The sequence below is a fragment of the Hippopotamus amphibius genome, chromosome 1 (genome assembly GCF_030028045.1).
Source record: "Hippopotamus amphibius kiboko isolate mHipAmp2 chromosome 1, mHipAmp2.hap2, whole genome shotgun sequence".
NCBI lineage: Eukaryota > Metazoa > Chordata > Mammalia > Artiodactyla > Hippopotamidae > Hippopotamus > Hippopotamus amphibius.
The window spans coordinates 86,006,087-86,023,353 of record NC_080186.1 but is presented as its reverse complement, the minus strand read 5'-3'; the positions used below and the strand labels follow the sequence as shown (position 1 = coordinate 86,023,353).

General features: G+C 37.6%; 1 protein-coding gene across 3 annotated transcripts in view; it reads left to right on the top strand.

Annotated features, from left to right (window-relative positions):
• The window catches only part of DPYD (dihydropyrimidine dehydrogenase), an 807,016-nt gene that overhangs the window by 583 nt on the left and 789,166 nt on the right, over positions 1 to 17,267 (top strand). The gene's annotated exons all lie outside the window — the stretch shown is intronic.

The following is a 17,267-nucleotide window of genomic DNA, read 5'->3' as shown; positions in this document are numbered from 1 at the left end:
TCACCCAGTCTATCCCGCACCTCCGCTTTTGCCCCAGTAAGCGTTTCGCGCTTTGGGACACCTGTCTGCTGCTCCCACCTGCAGTCACTGAATTCTGCATATTTGCAAAGTATCGAAATCAAGGAGATCTGTGTGTCAGCTATAGCAGCCCCTGCTAGCCTTCGTATTGCTTATGAAAATAATTTAACATGGGGAAAAATGGGGTAAGGTATTGAGAGCATGAAAAATACAGTGCCTTCAGAAATACAAAATAAACTGTATTTTTCTCTCAACAGTTTTTGATTCTCTCCTGCACTCTGTTTCTGTAAAAATGTCATTTTTCTTCCTGTGAATAAAGTCCTCCGTGAAATACAAGACCATTTCCTTTGAGTTCTCCTTAAGACCTTTATCTATGCGATGAGACAGATATAATTACAAACAGTGATTTTAGACATACTAACCCAATGTCAGCACTTCTGAGCTAAAATAAACTGCTTTTTAGTTTTACGTTGTGTTTTGTTTGGGGCTTTTTAAAATTTGAGTCTCCTACACTGGTGAAACGTGTGTATGTGCAGGCCTGTGTGTTCCTTAGAAATGACAAAATTTTCCTTTCCTCAGTCCTTTCAGTCGCTTGAGTAAAATGTTAAAACCACCTGTTTGCAGAAGAGCTGCTTTTTGCCATTGTGTCGCCACCGTGTTGCTTCTATCATTGATTGAAGGAACTTTGTGTTCTGTTTGGGGGATGGACTGTAGTGTTTTCTCCAGACCCCATACATTGGTTTGAAAAATACACTGCAGTAATGAGTCTAAGTATATTATGTGGACATGTCTACTTTATTTACTTGTGGTTTCTCTTGTGGATAGCATACTTTTTCATATTGATTAATATGATATATTTAACCCAATATTTATTCATGCACAGGTTAAAAGATACTTGATTTATGTCATTGTCCTTTTTGGTCCTTGTTACTTTGGCTTAACCAAATGCCCCCTGCCCCCCAACCCCCCCTTTTAAGCTAACTCAAATAGTAAGCGTTTGACAGTATTCAGGCAGTACTGATGTACTGATTTCAGAGAGAAAATGTCAGAGGGCAGGTGGCTTTTGGCTTTTGAATTTCTTTATCTGTATCTCTTTTGCAGTTGTCCATGAAATCAGTTCTTAACTACTTTATACTAAGGAAAAAGATGGCAGTGAAACATTAATGACCAGATTAATTTCATGAATTGTTTCAACTAAGACCATTTAAGAAGGTCAAACCCTCACATTTACTCACCTCAATCTAACCTTAGTTGGTCTGATATTACTTGTAATATAGAATAGTGGCATTCAAGCTTTTTCAGCTTTTATGTAGTCCATATATGCAATACACTTTAATCAGTAACATCTTTCATCATACATAGTAATTTTCTTTTCCCTCAAAGTAATACCCACGATTCATGAGCTAGAGTACCATGAAAGAGCATGAAATTAATCATTAAAATATAATGCAGTGAGGAAAAACACATTAAATCTAGAGGAACACATCCAAGCATAGATGTCTCAGGTGATCTTGTTGACTTACCACAGTTCATTTTTTTTTTTTGAAGGGTCAGAATGAATTATGAAGGTTCACTTTTCTGTCAAGTTTGAATGCATACACTGGATTTGCCTTTTTTGAATGAATTCATTAAAACCATTGTCTAGAGATTGATCTGCTTGTGACCATTGCCTTGTCTCAGATATGTGAAGTATGTAATCTTTTTAAAAAAATTATCAGTATGAAACAGAGTACATGTTCAGTTGATAAATGTGAAAAGAACAGAAAGTGATGATGACAACCCACTATAATAGTGATTTAATTTTCCGCTTAAGCTACCTGTAGAACCTCAGGTTTCAGTAGAGCAGTTAAGAAATATTTTTGTTTCTGGGGAAAAATTTGCTGAGGGTTACAAAGTTGTTTTTTGTGCTCACTTCATATTTCTAGCCTCAATCCAGTATCACATCAGGGTTTGAAGGATTGGTAGCATAAAAAAACAGTCAGAAGGTCACCAGACTCCAAAACTGAAATATCCCTGGGCTTGAAGATAGGCATAGCAGGGATGCATTAGTAGGTAATAGATACTAGAATAGAACCTAGCTCATATTCTCAAAACTTATTTTCATTGTAGTGATGGTAGAAGATGTATGAGAAGTCAGATTTTTTTTCCAGACATATCAATCAGGTTCAGGGCCTGGGATCTGGGGCAAACCGCCTATGGTTGAGGTCTAGTTCTACCCCTCTTTAGACAGGTGACTTTGTTTAAGTTACCTAGCTTCTCTGTGTCATATCTGCATAATCTGCTAAGTAAGGAAAATAATCATAGAGAAAGTAATAAACAAATGTCACAAGTTCACGTCTTGTCAGGAAAGGACAAAACACGCTAAAAAATAAAAATATAGAACAACTGTCTTAGGGAAATCACTGCCTGTGAAATAACTACTATTTTAAAGTTCATTAATGGTAGCTATGTACTTTTAAAAGTTATTTTACGTTGTGGGCTTACTTTTTGGATACAGCTGAATTTTGTCAAGAATGACTTTTGAATACAAATTCTTCTGGGAAGGTTTCAAAAAAGTTGAATATCATTGATCACTTTCCCAGACCTCAGCAATACTTTCACAATACTTCATTTAGTTTGAATTGACAACTGGTCTGAGGTCAAAATCTGTGCTTTTAAAAGCAGGTAAGAGTAATTTTGGAAGAGTTCACTTTTGTTCAGTGTCGTGTTCCCCTCCACTGACATGGATAATTGAGGGATTACTATAAAAGTATAGCTGAAGGAAAATGTATGCTGGTACAGTGAGCTTTTAATTAACTCTTTGGATATTAGCAATTTTGGGAAGCGTTTATAGTTGAACTAAATTGCTATTTACCACTATGCTGTTTCCACGATCCCAAATCAAGGTCTATTCTTAGAATTATCAGTTATTGACTTTGAGTCATTTAAGGGGCTGTAAACTCATTTCAGATTTACCTTGAATGAAAAAAGGATTTCAGTCCAATGTCCACAAAATCATAATGTTTTTTAGAGTTAAATAGAAATGGTTTCTGAATTACTGATACTATGACTTCTATTCATTTGAGAAGATAATCAAAAATTTTCTGTTCATTAATTAAGAAAATAAGATAATAGAATGATAGCTTTGGGAAATGGCAGTATAATGGAAACAACATGGATGAAGTAAATTTTCAGGAGAATTTTGAAAAAAGGCTTGTGAATTGGTAGAAATGGCAAAAGATATTTCAGAATGCCCTTTATCATAACTGCTTTTGCTCCTGGGGAGGGAAGATGTTCATAGATCCAAAGCAGAGAATAAGAATTCAACTTTGCAAAAATCATGAGTTCTTTATTGATTTATTTAAACTTAAATGTTTTTTGCTGCATACAGTTTTGTCTCCTTCCTTTTATCGATTGGCCACCACAAATCTCCACGGATGCTATCTTGACTTGCCAAGACTTTTAAAGCATTAAAAAGACAATTTTTTTTAAAATTTGTTTTGTGAGTTTGGGTTGTTAAAAATGTGCTTGTTCTCCCTACTTTAAGCTGTCCCTTGGACAATATTTAATTTTATTTTAAAGTATTTCCCCTTTCTAAGGAATTTAGCTAGGCAGTAGAAATGTGTCTGATTATGTGATTTGGAAAGTTACCCCAAATTTGGAGAGTTATTCCAGTGATAGCTCCTTGTAGTTTTAAGGTACTACACATTCCTGTAGTTAAGGATGGTCATATATATATATATATATATATATATATATATTTCATCACAGTTTAAAAAAAAATTCTGCCTCCTACACATTAATTCAGATGGCTAGTTTCAGTGGTTTAATTACAAACTGTGAGATTAATGACTAATGATGAATCTGTCACTAGGGAGATTTTTAGATTGGATCTGCTTAATCTTAATCATAGCAGATAGTATTGACTGATTGCTTAATTGTAAAAATGTGCTAAATCCAATTTTGGGAAGCTCTACATTTACAGTAAGGAATTAATAAGAATACCAAGAAGATCTCTAGTAAAAATGCTAAGATAATTGGATGATCATTAAGCAATCATATCTTTCCTAAACTATTTGAGTACAGCATTTTACCAAACTCTGTATATAAACAACAACACAAGAGCTGAAAAATAAACCTTCCAATACGGTAAACGTGTGGTCACTGTGGGAGAATTCTAATAATTAGCATAAAGTTAAGTCACAAAATTAGAAATACTAAAATTGAAGACAATGAGACTAAAAAAAAAAAATTGTCCTGGAATAATGTAACAAAGAAACTATAAGAGATTTGGTATAGTCTAGGTTTCAGTGTGGCTGAAGAGATTGAAAAGTAGAATTGGCCAATTTGCTTTCCTGCCTCTTAGCTAAATGGACACAATGATAAGTAGGAGGAAGACATCTTTAGTCCGTAAACTGTAAGGAAAATTCTGTCATTTATATCCTGCCTTAATTAAAAAATATTTAAGAAGGCATTCTGAGATTCTAAATTTATCTGTAATCAGAATTTTGATTTTCAAATGTGACATGTTTCCCTTCTGGACTTCATTTGCTTTTAATCCTCCATATTAAGACAGAAGGTGTTTTTTGGCCTCAGACATCAGTAATGTGGGTGTTCACAGATATCCTGGAGCCAGTTATACTACTGATAACTCTTAATAGGATTATGTTCTTCCTGTGGTTTATAATTATTACTGCTTCCATTGCTTTTAATTAAAATGTTATACTATTAGATATGAAACATCTGTATTTAACTCAACATATAACTTTTCTTTCAGACTCTTCACCACAGTTATCTATATATTGATGTTAGAAACTCAGTATTTTTGCATAAAATTTTTTATTTTGTATTTCACAAAATCAAGCTTCACTTCATAGTTAGTTTAAAAATCAAAACCAACCAACCAACCAAACAAAAAAAACATTGTATTAAAACAGTCCTGGGTTCAAATCCTGGCACTATTACTATTTTATTTGTGTGATTGTGGTCAGGTTGTTTCCTAGACTGTCATTTCTTCCTCTGTCGGTTGGATTTAATCTTAACTTATTTTATGCAATAGCTCTAGGGATTAATTCGAGTCATGTACATATAATACCTCAGACAGCATCTGTCACTTAAAATATATGCTTTTTGAATGGTAGTAATTTTAAATATTATTATTGCATATATCATCTGTGTTATGTAAATGTCACTTGGCTAGAATGTTGTTCAACTCCAGGAATTAACTAGTGGTATCAAAAGCTGTTAGAATACAGGAGGAAAGGGAGAGTTAATGAAGTTAAAAGAATTATGAGTGAGGCTTATGATAGATTAAAAAATGTTGCAGATGGGATTTATGATACAATTCCTGAACTCTTTTTGTCAGTGTTACCAATGAGATGGGGGAGTTTTTGAAATTCAGGTCAAATTAAAGAGACCCTTTTCATTTTGCTTTTTATTTCCATTTAAAAAATATTTTTAATACCCACTGTATTGCCAGCCCTCTAGTGTAAGCTGCAGGAGATTCAAAGGAAGTATGTGGCACAGGCTTTGTCTATATAGGATTAACCACATCTAATACACTGGAGAATAAGATTCAAATCTAGGGATGATTGTCCTTCTGCCCCCAACCCTTGCTGTTTTACTGTGGTGTACATGTGGATTGATTTTTTGGTGTTTTTCTGAGTGTTTTTCTCACTAGATCAGGCCCAAGCATTGGTGAAAATTATATCTTGGCATTCTCAGTGATGTTTAGAAGGGATGGGTGTTACCCTTTTCTGAAAAGAAATCCCTATTAAATTATTTTAAGAAAAAGTGCCCAACTCCATATCTCTTTGTATAAACTGGACTAAATTTATAGTTTCTCTATGCAAGCATGTTAGCGTCAAAGAAAGTTTCTTCTGGACTTCTAACCATCTCTACACACACTGTATTTGTATGTATAACTTTTTTTAACAACTAGGAAGGAGGGAATTGGAGATCAACCTGTTTTGCACCAGGAAAAGGTAAAGTGAGCCCTTTCTAAAGGATGACTCGGATAGTAAACTTTTTATACTAGGTTATAATAATTTAATTTCTTTGAGGATTTCAGCCTGGTTGTGTCATAGCATTCTCACTATCCTCTACCTCTATCATAATAATTAAAGAGACAGTCTGTGTCCCTACCTCCCAGGTGCTTGGAAATTGATATTATGAGTGCTTATGAATGTCCCCTTGAGGCACTCCTGACTAGGCCACTTTGAAGAAAAATCTCTTCATCAATAATGAAGCCCCGAGGGCCACTTCTCAGGGGACCCACACAAAATTACATGTCAACTCCAGGCCTGACTTATACAGATGGCGCTCAAGGATGGAGCCTGACTGCACATCTCCCTCCCCCAATATTTTATTACCTACCACTCTGCTGATCCTCCCCTCCTGCTTCCCTACTTTCACCTCCCTCAAAAAACATCCTCTAGTTTTCAACTTGTGTTACCTACCCAAGACTGACTCTTCTAAGTACATGTTTGTTTAGTCTTTGTGAAATCCTTTGAATGGTATTAAAAATTGATCATAGTAGCTTGTTAAAACTTTAAAAATGTTAGTATGTTTAATTAAAGCCCTTGTGAAAATCTTCAGCAAAGCAATAGAAGATAATGTGTATTTAGTATATGTTAATTAAAATAAGTATTCTGGGATAGGGCCCAAGCCTGGGGATATTTTTGCTCCATAAGTGAGATCCCTTGCTGTCTGACCTTGTGGAAATCATTCAACCACTGTGAAAAGTTTGCTGATTCCTCAATGAGTTTGCTATTGATCAGTCTTTTAAGAATGGTTTGTAATAAAATATGGCAATGGTGAAATCGTTTGGAAATGTGACCTGCTGGGTGATCATATTAAGGAAATGCAAGGTGGTGATATCAGAGCCACTGTATTTTACATGCTAGGTAGGATTAAGTGCACCATTTGTGCCAGCTATGTGGATTTGATATACTTATTCACCTGATTTTTAAGTGTTCTTCATGTTTGCCTGCTTCCTTTTCTTTTTTTATCAAATGAATGAGTTAAGTCTAAATCTCTCCTGAGTGTACAGAAAAAGTCCGATTCGTCTATATATGGCTGGAGTTCTGTGAAGGTGATCTGGAATTAATAAATTCACATTTTTGTGTATCTGTAGGATGATGCTGTCCTTAACTAGGAATTAAGACCAGAGATTCCAGAAAGGAATCAGTTTCTCCAATGTGCTTTTTGATTTCCACTGTCCGTGGAAACTGGAGTACAAATAGTGGGTCCCCTGCCCCACAGAAATTCAGGTTACCTTTCTCTGACTCTTTGTACCACAGTGTCCTCAAAGCTTTGGGAATCTTCTTCCAAATATTTTTCCATGACAGATTTTGGGGAGTGGTGGTGTAAAAGTTTGAAATCTTTGTTAATTCAAAGAAGAAAGTCATTCACAGATCCCTAGGATTAAAGCGTGACAACTTTCACAGCAAAATACTCTTTTTGGAGGGTTAATTTTCATTAAAAATTTTTTAATTTCTCTAAATTAATTTAACAAATTATTTTTCATGATCATTACAGAAGATTTAAATGATGCAAAAAAAAAAAAAAAGTGAAAAGAAGACCCCAAACATACAATCACACCACATAAAACAGTCATGCTGATAGTACTTTTCTGTACATGTTTTTTTTTCCTTAAGTAGTTGAATCATATACGATAGTTACTTATTTATTTGAGATATAGTTGCTTTACAATATTGTATTAATTTCGGGTGTACAACATAGTAAGTCAAAATTTTTGTAGATTATACTCTAAAGTTATCATAAAATATTAGCTGTATTCCCTGCGCTCTACCTTGCAGCTTGTTTGTTTTGTACATAGTACTTTGTATCTCTTAATCCCCTACCCTTACCTTGCCCCTTTCCCCTTCCTTCTCCCCACTGGTAACCACTAGTTTGTTCTTTGTATCTGTGAGTATGTTTCTTTTTTGTCATTTTCATTCACTTATTTTATTTTTTGATTCCACATGTAAGTGATAACATACAGTATTTGTCTTTCTCTGTCCAACTTATTTTACTAAGCATAATACCCTCCAGGTCCATCCATATTGTTGCAAATGGCAAAATTGGCAAAATGTCATTCTCTGTTTTGGCTGAGTAGTATTCCCCCCCTCCCTCCCCGCCACACAACACACACACACAGACGCATATACATGGCCCCACCCACCAGCAAGCTGGCTGCCTTAAGACCACTGGAACCCACAGCCTCCCTTAGACATGGCCCTGTCCACCAGAGGGCCTAGGACTTGATGCCACACCACAGGGAGCAGGTACTAGAACTGGGACCCCCCAGGGCCCTTCAATCAGAGTCTCTAGGACCCAGCTCTTCACTCCAGTGGGCAGGCACTAGTTCCAAACTCCCCCTGGGTTGCAGCCCTACCCATCAGTGAATGGACACCAGTCCCAGGTCCGTTGTAGCCTGGCAGCCTGCCATGGCAGGACCCAGCCCACCTATCAGCAGGCCAGCACCAGCACTGGGACCCAGTGGGCCCTGATTCCTCCTATCAGCTCTGAGAAACCTTGGGCCCCTCAGCCAGCCATCCCAGTGGCTCCACTCACCAACGGGTTAACCCAAGCCTTGGGACATCCTGGGGCCCTGCAGCCAGAGACTCCGGGACCCTGCTCTGCCTAACAGTAAGCTGGCACTAGCCCTGGGACCCCAAGGTCCCTGGCCCCACCTACCGGTGTCCAGCACCAGCCTCAGGCCCCACCAACCCTGGTTTCACCCACCAACAGGACAATAGATATCTGAGATATCTTGGACTCCTCAGCCAGCTGCCCTAATTTCCAGCTTCACTCACCAGCACACCAGCACACCAGCACCGGGTTTGGGACACCCAGAAACCCACAGCCTGCCATATCAGGGAGGGGCTGATTGACAGCAGATTGACACTAGATCCAGGAACTGCAGCTCTGCATCCACCAACTCCAGAACCCAGCTCTGCCTACCAGTGAGCCAGTACTTGTCCTGGGACCCCCCTGGGGTTCTGCAGCCAGCTGCCTTGTGACCCGGCGCTGCCAACCCATAGCCAGCAGCCACAAGGCAAGGCCTGGCAACCAATAGGATCAAGGGCTGGCCAAGTGTACCAGGCCATCCACAGTAGTCAGCCCACCACAACACAAGTGCCCGTGCAATCTTCATAGTGGCACCAGTAAAGCATGTAGCTCTGGTGATCAGAAGGGAGTATACAGCTGGGATACATAAGGCATCTTCTACAGAAGGCCACTTTTCCCAGGTCAGGAAATGTAACCAACCTACCAGATACATAGAAATAAAAACAGCAACTTAAGCAAAATAAGGCAACAGAGGAACATGCTCCAAATAAAGAAGCAAGGTAAAACCCCAGAAGAAAAACTAAGTGAAGTGGAGATAGGCAGTCTTCCAGATAAAGAGTTCACAGTAATGATTGTGAAGATGATCAAAGAATTTGGGAGAAGAATGAATGAACAGGGAGAAGTTAGAGGTTTATAACAAAGAGTTAGAAAATATAAAGAGGGGCCAAACAGAGGTGAAGAATTTAATAATCGAAATGAAAAATACACTAGAACAGGGTTCCCCAACCCCTGGGCTGCGGGCTGTCCCGTCCCCGGCCTGTTGGGAACTGGACTGCATAGCAGGAGGTGAGCAGCGGGCAAGCAAGCGAAGCCTCATCTGCTACTCCCCATTGCTCCCCATCGTTCACATTACTGCCTGAACCATCCCCCCCCATCACTGCATCACCACCTGAACCATTCGCCCCTCCTCCACCCCCGGCTGTGGAAAAATTGTCTTCCACGAAACCAGTCCCTGGTACTAAAAAGGTTGGGGACCAATGCACTAGAAGGAATCAACAGTAAATGAAATGATACAGAGGAACAGATCAGTGAGCTGGAAGACAGAGTAGTGGAAATCACTGAAGCTGAACAGAAAAAAGAAACAAGAATGAAAAGAAATGAAGGCAGTTTAAGAGACCTCTAGGACAACATCAAGCTCATTAATATTCCCATTATAGTGGTTCCAGAAGAAGAGAGAGAGAAAGGGAAGAGAACATGTTTGAAGGTATCATAGATGAAAACCTCCCCAAGCCTGGGAAAGTAAACAGACGTCCAGGTCCAGGAATCACAGAGAGTCCCAAACAGGATCAACCCAAAGAAGACCACACCATGATACATTGTAATTAAAATGGCAAAAATTAATTAAAAGCAGCAAGGGAAAAGCAACAAGTTATGTAGAAGGGAACTTCCATAGGCTATCAACAAACTTTTCTGCAGAAACTCTGCAGGCATAATATATTTAAAGTGATGAAGGGGAAAACCTACAACCAAGAATACTCTACCCAGCAAGGCTTTCATTCAGATTTGATGGAGAAATCAAAAGGTTTTACAGACAAGCAAAAGGAAGAAGAGTTCAGCACCACCAAACCAGCTTTGCAAGAAACGTTAGAGACTTCACAAAGGGAGTAAGAAAATGCCAAAACCAGAAACATGAAAATTACAGGAGGAAAAAGCTCACTGGTGAAGGCAGATCCACCACGTACAAAGCTAGTAAGAAGGTTAAAAGACAAAAGTAGTAAAATCATCTATATCAGCAGTAGGAAGTTAAGGGCTACACAGAGCAAAAAGATGTAAAATATGCTGTCAAAAACAGTAGTAGTGAGGGGTGGGGAGTAAAAATGCAGGGTTGTTAAAATGCATTTGAAATTAAGATATAAGCAACTTGGAAGAATCATGCATATATATATTGTTATATATATAAACCTCATGTTAACTACAGACCAAAAATCTGTAATACATGCAAACACAAAAAAGAGAAGGAATCATATACAATTTTATATTTACTTTTTTATCCTGCCAGAAGTATTTCCGTACATTCTTACTAACTTTTTAAAAAGCTTTATATAGCAGCATGATTCTCTGGGAGTGGAGATACCCAAGTTTATTGAAGCCTCCCCTTTATTATCAGACCTTTATTTTGTTTTTAGTATAGTTATTACAAGTAATGCTTCAACAAAATTATTTTCTTAAAATATTGTAAATATACTTGAGACAGTGGTTTTAATGATTTATAAAAATGCATTTCAGTTCTGTCCTTCTAACCTACAATGATTCAATTGAATTAAGGATGTTTAAAAAGTATTTTTAAAATGGAAATAGAGCTCATCACTGGATACAAAGACAGAAAGGACAAAATGGGATTGGAACCAATTACCCATTTGCCTCCTCCTCCCACCACTGATACAAGGCTGTGGAACACTCAGACATCTGTCTATCCTTTCCCTTGATGTGGGTATGGCTTGATTTGGACTCAGTCTTGATCTGATGCTTATTTCTAGATTGTGGCTTTACTTCCTGATGATGGTTCCTTATTTTTTCTGCCATGGGAAAACAGGATGGGTCTCAAATTGTTATCTTGAATGGATAAATCTCAGGTTGTGATTGCGAATGAATAAGTGTAACACCAACTGCAGATGTCCCAACATGTGACCAAGGATGGAAACTTTTACATTATAGCCCCACCCCCAAAATCACCCTGGCAGATCAGATTCTCAAAGGATTCTTTCACCTTAGGTCTTTACATCAGAAGAATGAGTAATGAGTGTGTGTGTGCGTGCCCCTGCATGCGCATATGTGTGCTCAAGAACATGTAAGTTTGCACAGAGTGAAGTAAGTCAGAAAGAGAAAGACAAATATTGTATGCTAACTCACATATATGGAATTTAACAATGGTACTGCTGAACTCAGTGACAAGGCAAGAACAAGGACGCAGATGCAGAGAATGGACTGGAGAACTCGAGGTTTGGGGGGGGCGGGGGGTGAAGGGGAAGCTGAGACAAAGCGAGAGAGTAGCACAGACATATATATACTACCAACTGTAAAATAGATAGCCAGTGGGAAGTTGTTGTATAACAAAGGGAGTCCAACTTGAGGATGGAAGATGCCTTAGAGGACTGGGATGGGGAGGGTGGGGGGGACTCGAGCAAGGGTGGGGGGGGAGTTGAGGGAGGGAGGGAATACGGGGATATGTGTATAAAAACAGATGATTGAACTTGGTGTACCCCCCAAAAATAATAAGTAAATAAAATTATCAAAAAAAAAGTAAACCTAAAAAAAACCAAAACAAAACATGTATGTTTGCAATTTTTTCCTTTTTCTTTTCCTCATAGTACTTAGGAATAGGAAAGGGGCAGTTAGAGTAACTACTTTTGCCTCAACACAGTTTTCTTACGATGACAAATTTAATCAAGCAAAACTTTTTTTTTTTTTTTGTCTTGGGTGTGTTAACCAAAATAACTCTTTTAAAAAACATTTTCTTTTCTTTATTTTTGTTTATTTTTTTTAATCTTTTGGCCACATCTTGTGGCATGTGGGATCTTATGTCCCTGACCAGGGATGAAACCCACGCCCCACTGCATTGGAAGCGTGGAGTCAACCACTGGACCACCAGGGAATTCCCAGAATAACTTTTGATTCACACTTCATTTTAAAGCTAAAATTTACTTGCAGTCTGAACTCTGAAGATTGATATGCTGAAGCCTCTGTATTTTTTTGAAGTGATAAAAACATTTGTAGAAGAAAATTCGTATGTGGTTCATGAAAATTACTGCCCATCATCCCTTCACCTCAAAACTAGACAGTAATAAACAAAACTTTAAAATATTTTTTATACATGTTTAAGATCACATTATCATGAAAGGATTCTAGAAGAGAAATTACCAACTACAGGTATGACTATTTGAAGGATTTGAAATATTTTTGAGTTGTAGTACAAATGCATATGGCTGCTATCAGTGTATGAATGTGTATGAACTGATGCCCTTTTAAGGCTAATAATGATTTTTAATTTTTAAATAAACAATTTGGTGAAACTCTTTGTCTGATTGGTTCAATTTGCATTTATTTGAATATTGTAAGTTTGAACATTTTCCCACATTTTAAAATTGTTTGGATTTTCTTTTAAACAACTTACGTTAACAGGATTGTAATGTAATAATAAAATGGAGAAAATAAGAAATACAAATAAAAACAGTAGAAATATCACATATTTTAAGAAAATTAGATGCTAATGAATTACAAAATCAGAACAAACTAATGCTATTTTGGAAACATACCATCCACTAAAACTACCCTCAGATAACTTCAGAAACAGCAATAGATCAGTTTACTTAACCTATTAACATATTTGTTGGTAATATGTAATGGATCATTATTATTTATTTTAATTGTAATGAAAGGGTAGCACGGATTAGTGGTTAAGGGCATGGCTCTGGAATTAGAGTGCTAGGGTTTATATCCTAGCTCTGCCACTTACTCGCTTTTGACTTTAGCAAATAACTGTAACTTTCTATTTGTTTCCTTGTCTGAAAATTGGGAGCAGTAATAGTATCTATAGCATAAGATTATTGTATGGTTGAAGGGAATATTGCATATTCAATACTGCATATTTTTAAAAGCTCTAACACAGTAACTGTGCAATTAATGTCAGCTATTAAAATATTAATAATGGCTACCCATTATTATTTTAACTCCATTGGACTTTGCATCTCTTTGAAAATATGTTGTCCTGATATTTTAAAAACACAGAAATTTACTTTTTTTGTCTTGTCCATTTAAAAATATTTAGAAATGTCCTACTGTGTACTAGGCACTGGTCTAGTTTTAGAAACACACCTGCAAACAGACTGAAAAGGTTTCTGCTCTCAATAAAATTACATTACACATTAGAAAAGAAGAAGTAAAATTGTCACTCTTTGCAGATGACATGATATTATATATAGAAAACCCTAAAGACTCTACCAGAAAACTGCTAGCACTAATTGATGAGTTTAGTAAAGTAGCAGGATACAAAATTAATGCACAGATATCTCTTGCATTCCTATACACTAACAATGGAAGAGCAGAAAGAGAAATTAAGGAAACTCTTCCATTCACCATTGCAACAAAAAGAATAAAATACCTAGGAATAAACCTGCCTAAGGAGGCAAAAGATCTGTATGCAGAAAACTTTAAGACATTGATGAAAGAAATCAAAGATGACACAAACAGATGGAGGGACGTACCATGTTCCTGGATTGGAAGAATCAACATCGTGAAAATGACTGTACTACCCAAAGCAATTTACAGATTCAGCGCAATCCCGATCAAATTACCAATGGCATTTTTCACAGAACTAGAGCAAGAAATCTTATGATTTGTATGGAAACGCAAAAGACCCCGAATAGCCAAACCATCTTGAGAAGGAAAAATGGAGTTGGTGGAATTAGGCTTCCTGACTTCAAACTATACTACAAGGCCATAGTGATCAAGACAGTATGGTACTGGCACAAAAATAGAAAGGAAGATCAATGGAATAGAATAGAGAACTCAGAAGTAAGCCCAAATACATATGGGCACCTTATCTTTGACAAAGGAGGCAAGAATATACAATGGAAAAAAGACAGCCTCTTCAATAAGTGGTGCTGGGAAAATTGGACAGCATCATGTAAAAGAATGAAATTCGAACACTTCCTAACACCATACACAAAAATAAACTCCAAATGGATTAAAGACCTACATGTAAGGCCAGACACTATCAAACTCCTAGAGGAAAACATAGGCAGAACACCCTATGACATCCATCAAAGCAAGATCCTTTTGGACGCACCTCCTAGAATCATGGAAATAAAATCAAGAATAAATGAATGGGACCTCATGAAACTTAAAAGCTTTTGCACAGCGAAGGAAACCATAAACAAGACTAAAAGGCAACCCTCAGAATGGGAAAAAATAATTGCCTATGAAACAACGGACAAAGGATTAACCTCCAAAATATACAAGCAGCTCATGCAGCTTCATACCAAAAAAGCAAATAACCCAATCCACAAATGGGCAGAAGACCTAAATAGACATTTCTCCAAAGAAGACATCCAGATGGCCAACAAACACATGAAAAGATGCTCAACCTCACTAATCATCAGAGAAATGCAAGTCAAAGCCACAATGAGGTATCACCTCACACCAATCAGAATGGCCATCATCAGAAAATCTGGAAACCACAAATGTTGGAGAGGGTGTGGAGAAAAGCGAACTCTCTTGCACTGTTGGTGGGACTGTAAGTTGGTCCAGCCACTATGGAAAACAATTTGGAGGTTCCTTAAAAAACTACAAATAGAACTACCCTATGATCCAGTCATCCCACTCCTGGGCATATACCCAAAGAAAACCATCATCCCAAAAGAAACTTGTACCATAATGTTTATTGCAGTACTATTTACAATAGCCAGGACATGGAAGCAACCTAAATGCCCATCAACAAATGAATGGATAAAGATGATGTGGCATATATATACAATGGAATATTACTCAGCTATAAAAAGGGATGAGATGGAGCTATATGTAATGAGGTGGATAGAGCTAGAGTCTGTCATACAGAGTGAAGTAAGTCAGAAAGAGAAAGACAAATATTGTATGCTAACTCACATATACGGAATCTAAAAATGGTACTGATGAACTCAGTGAGAAGAACAAGGACGCAGATACAGAGAATGGACTGGAGAACTCGAGGTTTGGGAGGGGGCGGGGGGTGAAGGGGAAGCTGAGACGAAGCGAGAGAGTAGCACAGACATATATATACTACCAACTGTAAAATAGATAGTGGGAAGTCGTTGTATAACAAAGGGAGTCCAACTTGAGGATGGAAGATGCCTTAGAGGACTGGGGCGGGGAGGGTGGGGGGACTCGAGGGGGGGAGTCAAGGAAGGGAGGGAATGCGGGGATATGTGTATAGAAACAGATGATTGAACTTGGTGTACCCCCAAAAATAATAAATAAAAAAATTAATTAATTAAAAAAATTACATTACAGTAGACGAATAATAGACAGTAAAAAAAATTTAATGCATGGTAATTTTAGATAGTATGACGAGTTGTGGTAAAAGTAAACCAGAATAAAATGATGCAGAATGACTAGTAGAGCCTTCTTAATATATGTGACAGTCAGAGAAGGCTTCCTTATGGAGGTGGCATTTGAACTCAAACCTGAAAGACCAGAAGAAGTCTGCCATGGCTTTTGAGTTAAAAAAGAAAGCAAATCAAAGAGGTAGGATAGAACTTAGTTTGAAGAGCAAAAAGAAGTAACCAGTATGAGGGAGATACAAGTATTGTATGTAATGGCATTAAGTTTGAAATCCCTATTTGATACCAAAGCGAAGATATCAAATAGGCAGCTGGAAATAAGCATCTGGAAATCAGTGAGGAAGTCCTATTGAAGAATTAAGGAGTTAAGACCACTTAGAGACAGTGGAGCTGGACAAGGGGCTGAGGAGTCTCTGGTATCACAGAAACCAGGGAAAGAGGAAGGATGTATTAGAGTCAACTGTCTTTATTGCTGTTGAGAGGGTAAGATGCGAGTATAAAGATTCTTTAGTTTGTTAACATGGAGAAATTGTGAGCTTGACAATAGCTAGCTTGGAGAAAGGAGCCAATAAGAATGGACTGAGAAGAGAACAGAATATAAGGAATGAGAGTATGACAAGTGAAAAGTCTGGGGAAAAGGTTTGCAGTAAAGAGGAACATGTGAATGGGGAAGTGGCTGGAAGGGGATAAAAGAGCATATACACATGCTATTGGAAGAGATCCAGTGGAAAGAGACGCCAGTGTTGAATACATAGAAGGGATAATTACATGTATGAAAGGGATTCTTTTGGTGAGGGGAAATAGGATTGAGAGTATAAGCATTAGAGTAGGACAAAAGGTAGGAGGTGGTATATTGGGTGGTGGGAAGTTGAGGGACTTCCCATGTGATGGTTTTGATTTTCACAATAAGAGTATGAGGCAGGATCATTAATTGAGGGTAAGAGGAAATGCAATATAGACTTGAAGAACAGATGAAAGTATGAATAGATTTTCTGCAAAGTGGGAGAATGAAAATCATAAGAAAGTACAGTAGGATTGTTAGGCAGTGTTTGTTTTCCATTTAAAATTTGTCAAAAATTTAACATGAGAAGAGTGAACATAATCGGGGATTCTCCAGCCACTTTTAACTGCTTGGGTGTAGAGAAGGCAGTTAAAGGGTTTCATTGGGTTCAGATTTGCCTGGGCAATAAAGCTGGTGTGAGAAAGGGGAAGGGCGTTAAGGTGTTGTGAAGATGGGGGAAGTCAGAATCCTAGAGGAAGATGGGTAGTGAGAATACCAGAGATGTACTCATGGGTTGGCAATCTCAATAGGGTCAAAGAATTTTTGTAAGGGGAAAGAGTATAAGAGGTGAAGATTAGAGTGTGTGTTTGAAATAAAGCTTT